Here is a 6,876-nt window from a genome sequence, read left to right as displayed (position 1 = left end):
GAGAAAAATGGCTCCTGAATCATCGGATTAGGTGCATGCACCCTCTTCTCCTCAAGATCAATTTTCCGAGCTACCATGATCCCCCTCATCATTTCATCCTCTAAGAAGACTGCATGTCTTGTTTCTACAAACTTTGTATATCTGTCTGGACAGTAGAAACGAAAACCCTTTGATCTGTCTGGATAGCCAATGAAGTGGCAACTCACTGTTTTTGGATCTAACTTTGCAATGATTGGATTAAACATTTTGGCCTCAGCAGGGCACCCCACACCCTGAAGTGTTGTAGGGAGGGCACCCTTCCTGTTCATAGCTCGTACGGTGTTTTGGGCACCGACTTGCTTGGTACTCTATTGAGAATGTGAATGGCGGTTTTAAGCGCCTCCATCTATAATCCCAATGGCAAGTTGGAATAACTCATCATGCTGCGCACCATATCCATAAATGTACAGTTGCGCCTTTCAGTTACTCCATTCGTTTCTCCCAGAGTGGGATACATTAAAAGCACATGAGTTATCGTATCTTTCTCTTGCCAGAATTTCTCCCGCCATACGGGATTTTTTACATAATATTATGTCAGCTTTACCCCGTTACGCAGGTATTTTCCCAAACATTTCCCGCCATGCGGGTTTTATCATAATCATCTTTTCCCTCCATGCGGGTAATTCCCTGTAAGGGAACATAAATGTCAGAATTGGCTCTTTTGCCTGCATATTCAATCATCAAATTTAGGAATAAATCCGAATGCTCTTTGACGCACATGCTTGATCCGACGTTTGTCAAATTAAACACGCATGTTGCTTGTTTCATCTCAAATCATGTTGACTGAAAAATCTTCTTCATAGAGAGTACATGAAAGACATTCATCAACCAAGACTCTCAATGATCTATTTCTTTTCTTTTGATGCCATTCTTTAGAGAGAACATACTCCCTCACGTTATGACCTTTCTTGGTCATCTTTCGGGTCACAAGTACCCAGCCATTCGCTTTCACGAATGAAAGCATGGAAAACTTTTAGTCTGAGAATAATGGGCATAAAAATAACCCTACGCTGGTCTGGTTAAAAAAATGCACATTAAACTTTTGAAACTTTCTTCTATATTCTAAATCACCGTTGTGGCAGAATTAGAATAAAAATCATCCTTCTACATTAATTCCATATCACCGTTGGGCGGAAATGGAAATAATGCATATAACTCATAAACAATGTGATGATAGTATTTGTATTAAACAACTTTGCTAAGAATTAATCATCATCAACAACTTTATTGTAGCGGGAACAAGAAATATAAATTTCTCTAGTTCAAGAGCATTTCTTGATCTTTTTTCATTCTCTGAAAATTGGTCACCTTGATACAAAATTTATCAGAGATTTAAACTTTGAACATAAGACTCATAGAATTATAGCACTGTTATCATCAACGTTGGTCAGAAAATAACAATACCATATTTTCTTTTGTCATAGCGGAAACTATCTGCATCTTATTTCACCCATAGGGGAAAACCATTGCTAAGAACATCTCTTCCAATTAAATTTTCCCGTTGGTTCCAATTTTAATTGGAGGATAAAACTTTTATTTTACAACGGAAGCTTTACAATATTCTATTCAAAAACAATTCTCTACTCTTTTACTCTCTAAGAAATTTTAACCGCTTGGTTCAAAAATGCATTAGAGAAGCAACAATTTAATATTTTACTTTAGTTCTATTCACTTTTAAAAGAGTACTTTTATTTTAAATAATAAAACATGATCATGTTATTAACAACGTTGGTCGTAAAAAATAACATAATCATATTCATCACTTTAGCATGCTCCTAAAAATTTAATTCTGTCTAAACTTTTATTTTCTTTGTAAAAGAGCACTATTAATTATTTACGCAGCGGAAAAACATGAATAAAAATTCATGAACTTTTTATTCTTTACAGAAACTTTTCTTTGACAAAATAAAAATTCATGAACTTTATTATTTTCTTTGTAAATTTCATGAACATTTAGTTTTCTGAAAATTTTCTATTTTAATTTTCAGAAACTTTTTCTGTTTACTTTGCTATTTTCTAAGCAAAATTTTCGTTGGAAAAAAATTGCATAGAAAAACTATTGTAAATCTGCCCAAAAAATGGACAAAAACACTGAAAAATAAATAGAACCGGCAGCTGAGCCCTAGCGTCGGCCTGGCGCGCGAGCCTGCCTTCCCTCGGCCTGGGCCGCCTCCTCTTTGGCCCAAAAGGCCTGCTGTGCCGGCGCTGCTCTAGGGTTTAGATCTGGCCCGTCCGTGGGATCCTACGGCCACGCGCGCGTTGCGGGCGAACAAAAACGACCGAACGGCAGGGGCGAGGGGAAACCATATCCTTTTCCTCCCCTCGCGCGCCGCTCGTCTCTGTCCCGCAGCGGGGAGTTCGGGCTGCGCCGGCCGCCGGCGACGGCGACGAACCACCGCGCCGGCCAGCGTCTTTCCCCTGCCCCTCTGCTCCGCTCCAGATCCTTCCCTTTCCCCTTCTTTCTTCCGCGCCCACCGACGTGCTACCGCGCCGCGGGAGTAGTTTCCTCCTCTCATCGCTCGCTCTGTCCCGCGGCGGATCGACTTCTGTGCCGGCGAGCCGGCGACGGCGTCGGACGCGACCGCGCTGCGCCACTCTTTCCCCTTCCCCTTTCTTTTCTCCAGTCCGCCGAGCCACGAAGAGTGAGAGAGCGCGAGCCGAGCCCACCTCTGCTCCCCCTTGGACGACGACGGCGGAGCATGCGCCGTTGCCTTCCCCTTCGCCGGCCGCGCGTTCGCCTCGCGGTGAGCGCGTTGCCGTCGTACGGATTGGCCGCGGTGCTCTTTGCCCCTTTCGGGGTAGGTTCTTCGTCCGACGCCTCGGCTTGCCGATGCGCGGCCGGATCGAGAGGAATAGGCGCGGCCATGACGGCGGCGCTCTTTGCCGGCGGGCCCAAGGCCCTCTCCGGTGAACTTTTTGTTTGCTTTTCTCTGCCCTGATAGGGTTCTTTGGGGAGGAAAAACTATCGCTTTGATTTCTTTCTACCGAAAACAACTAGCCCGATCTGGCTGATACCATTGATAGAACTTTGGATCGGAGTAGGCTAGTAGATCCGGTGAACCTACCTTGTCCAGCAGCGGATGAACTCGAGCCGGAGGCCATCGTGATGCTAGGGCACACGGCGATGGCAGAGAGTAGGCGACGGTGATGGAGCTTCCCGTGAGCACCGCGCTAACCCTAAATCGGTAGGGATTGTAGGTGGGGATTGTGACAGCGATTAACCTCGTGAATAGTGCCCCGGCCCCCACCTCTGTTTATATAGCGCGGGTCACAGGGGCCCACCAACCATGGTTTGGTTGGGCGCCCCCAATCAGGGGGCGAGTCAGGGGCCCGTTCGACCCGTTGGGCTCGAACGGGAGAGAGATCAACCTAACACAGATAACTCTCGATCTTCAGTATGGCGCCTCAAGTTCTGGAACGTAACCCCGCATCCAAAACGACATGATCGCTCGCATTTATTTCGCATGATCTTTCAATTCCAGGCCAACGCCTATAGGTCGCATGATCTCCCCCTTCAAATCTTGGTCGACGTAGAGGGGTTGGGAGGAGGAGGATACACAGGGAGCGGCAGCGGGCAGGCAAACGGGAGGGCCGCATCTCGGAGCTCCCCGACGCGTAGCGCCGTAGATTCTGAGCCTGCTGCTGCTCAAGTCAGCCATCCACGCCGGCGCACTGTCCTTACGGTGGTGCGACCTCCTCCTCACTCCGCTACAGATTCCCGTCGGGCGTGTAGGGGACGGTGGAGACGGAGGACCAGTTTGCAGCCATCCTCTCGGTGATGCGGTGCTGGATGGTATGCACTTCGATACAGAGGGCGAGGCAGGTTGCGGGAGGCAAGACGTACATGCTCACCGTGGCTCTGCAATGCCCGTTCCCCAAACGTGTCCCTCTCTGTGCTTGGCATGGGTTGTGGGTATAGTAACAGTTCTACAACATCCTGCCATGGCAATCCGCATCTGGAGATGTGAGCACAACAGTGGACGGTGCCTTGCCGTCAGGGACCGTTTACCCAGGCCTGCCGGCCAAGTTGGATGTGCTACGGACAGTGGGTTCGTCGAAGCGAAAACTTTCCTGTAGCAGGTGCTGCAGAGCTGCCGGTGGAAGGCGTGGACAATTAAGACGGGGTCATGTGTGGAGCCGCTTCAACGACATGGACTTTGGCATTAGTGTGAAGTTGCAGCGCAACTAGCAAAACTGGAACAGAACATACAGGTACCAAAATTTTAAACTGAGAGTTTGTGTTGTGGCTGTTTATTCTAATTTTCTGTTTGATAAAATTGTTCATGCTCATATTATAAAAACAGAATATGTATGTGCTTACTCTTTTGTTTATCGAACAATGTTTCCTTGCAGATGACATATTTGTATTGTTAAACCAGCCTCTAACTTACTCCATACAATGTTAGGGCACACACAGCCTGACTCAAGAATTTGCTACTTTTGGTGATTTCCTTGGCATTTTGTTTTCATGCTTTTTTAACTCCCAGTTGCTTATACATATATAATAGTAGGAGACACTTATGGCATCTTCCTGCTGCTCCTGCAGGCAACCCGATCAAGGTTCTGGCAAAAGCCCTCTACGTGCGTGTCTTTGCAATTCATATCACCGAAGCGCAACTGGTATCTTCCTGGTGGCCACCTCCAAACTCAGTAGTAGTGGTCTCTCTGATTTTACGCTTTCAACTTTCTCGAGCATTCAATCAAAGTGGAGATTAGTATATCAACTAGCATATATAGTAGTTGCAGCATAGTTTGATTTAACAAGTTATGAACGAATCTATGAATTTTGCTGGTCCCCTTGGATATTTTTTTATTATCTTTCGTACGGTGGTGATTGGATTTAAATTTTTGTCTGATTCATCATAAAGGAAATCTCTACATGTTGCGGTGGCTGATGGTTGTGAACTACTTTTAGCAGCTGTCTAAAAATAAGATCTATGTTCACTAATAAGGTCAAGAGAAAATGGTTCTATAATAGTATTTTTCTACTCAAAACGTACAAGCTAGAGTTGTATAGCTTATTTTGGTTTCTGTTTATGCCTGCTTGCAATAATACTTTTTAAAGCAATATTATGGAGTTGGCCCATTCCTCTGTCTCTGCAGTTCTGCATTGTTGATTGAATGAAAAGTGCACTCATGTGCTACATCAATCTTCAACTTGCAAAATTAAATCCCTTCTGCAACATATGACTACAAATACTTTGTTTATAGGGCAATTTGTGTATATAAAAACTGATGTTCAATGTTATATGGCAATATGGTTAATCTCCAAAACACAAATTGCAAAGCCTCTACTTATTTTGTGAGTACTTAACCACATGTCAATTTCTTGCGAACCGCGCCTGAAAGAGATCAGTGCTCCATTAGTAAAAGACAACTTTTTAGTTATTATTAAAACCAAGACGTTTGTCATTTAGAAGCCTACTACATGTCCCGCAACAACGTGCGGGGTATTCATCTAGTATTAATAGTAGTATGAGTTAGCAAATTGACATCACGGTCTGCAAAGGGCACGTAGTTGTGAGTCGACTAAGAAGTCCATTCCGACAGTAGTGAGCACAAACATAGTAAAAAAAAAGTAGTGAGCACAAATGCAACTAACCGCGGGGCATTTTTTTACGAGATGGGGCATTGTTTTCTTTGCATGCAATGCCTTTTTTTATTACTTCGGTGGAAGAGTTTTTCTGTTTCATTATTCTTTGTGTCTGTTTAAATAAAAGTAAAACTATATATGATAAATAAGTCTATGTCTTTTTGCAGGAGATGTGACTGATGGAGGAGCGCCTGCTACAACTTGTGCTAGAATGCTATTCCTTTGTTGATGTTTTTTGAGATAGCTACCCACTTATTTCAAGTGGTATTCCTTTGTTTGATAGAGATGAGAGGCAAGGAAAGAGACACGGGTGAGAGTGCAAGAGAGAATGTATGGTTTTATTTCTTACGTGTCTAGTGTACAATGTACAGATATAACTCACGATAGTGCAGCCGTTTGATAGATATATATACAACATGACCGACTGTGAGACGGCTTTGGGCGCTCCAAACCCCTTGGATACATGTTCACAAGAGCCAATAAACCCGCACATTGTATGTTTCTAATACTGTTGCCAAAGCATAAACTTAAGTTAACACCACACCAATCTTAAGTTAACACCACACCAATGTTTTCATGCTTAGGTTTCGGAAGCAACACAAAAATTAAACCTAAACGGATCGGTCCCTACTATTAAATGAGAGTTTGTTGGTTTCACTTCCACCCCTTCCATTGATACATGCCCCCTCCCGCAAGTCCGTCTCCTTTCCGATGTAGCCGCCGCCTCATGTGCCTCATCTCCAAAAAATAGTCGAGGGTTCCTCTGCTTTCCGCCGGGGCCGCCGTCACTCTGCCTCGTCTCCGGTGGCCTCAGGGCCATGGGGGCGCGGTGGACCCCGGGCCTTGTTGGCGGGAGGGCTCCGTTTTAAATGTTTCTTCAAGTTTTGTTAGGGTTTGTGTCCTGCTCAGAAAGGCGAGATGACTGTGGCCCTCTTAAGATGGAATAAAGTTCTCCCCGCCTAGTCCCCGTCCCGGTGATGCGTATAGCATCGTCGATGGGTGTGTGGATGTGTGTCTCTGGCGGATCTGTCTTTGGTGGATTTGCTCGGATCTGGTCATTGTTCATATGTGTTCGTGTGTCTTTAGGTTGGATCCTTCTGATCTATGTTACTCTTCATCGGCGACGGTTCCTTTTCTGGTGTGCTGGTCCTATGGGGCCTTAGCATGATGACTTCCCGACTGTCCACTACAACAAATTTTGCCCAGTTCCAGCGAGGGAGGGGCAATGACGGCGGCGTGCCTTC

The 6,876-nt window shown here is 45.1% G+C and overlaps 1 long non-coding RNA gene across 2 annotated transcripts; it reads left to right on the top strand.

Annotated features, from left to right (window-relative positions):
• The first annotated feature begins 2,136 nt into the window (after window positions 1-2,136).
• LOC123143533 (uncharacterized) lies at window positions 2,137-6,115 on the top strand. Of its 2 annotated transcripts, XR_006470929.1 has the most exons (4): window positions 2,137-4,251; window positions 4,393-4,482; window positions 4,586-4,659; window positions 5,800-6,115. It is a non-coding gene; the product is annotated as an uncharacterized lncRNA (long non-coding RNA). The 2 variants fall into 2 exon arrangements; XR_006470928.1 differs by lacking the exon at window positions 4,393-4,482 and having other exon boundaries at window positions 2,144-4,251.
• The last annotated feature ends 761 nt before the right edge of the window (window positions 6,116-6,876 follow it).

The sequence above is a fragment of the Triticum aestivum genome, chromosome 6D, assembly GCF_018294505.1.
Source record: "Triticum aestivum cultivar Chinese Spring chromosome 6D, IWGSC CS RefSeq v2.1, whole genome shotgun sequence".
Taxonomy (NCBI): domain Eukaryota; kingdom Viridiplantae; phylum Streptophyta; class Magnoliopsida; order Poales; family Poaceae; genus Triticum; species Triticum aestivum.
This window is presented reverse-complemented; position numbering and strand designations above follow the sequence as displayed.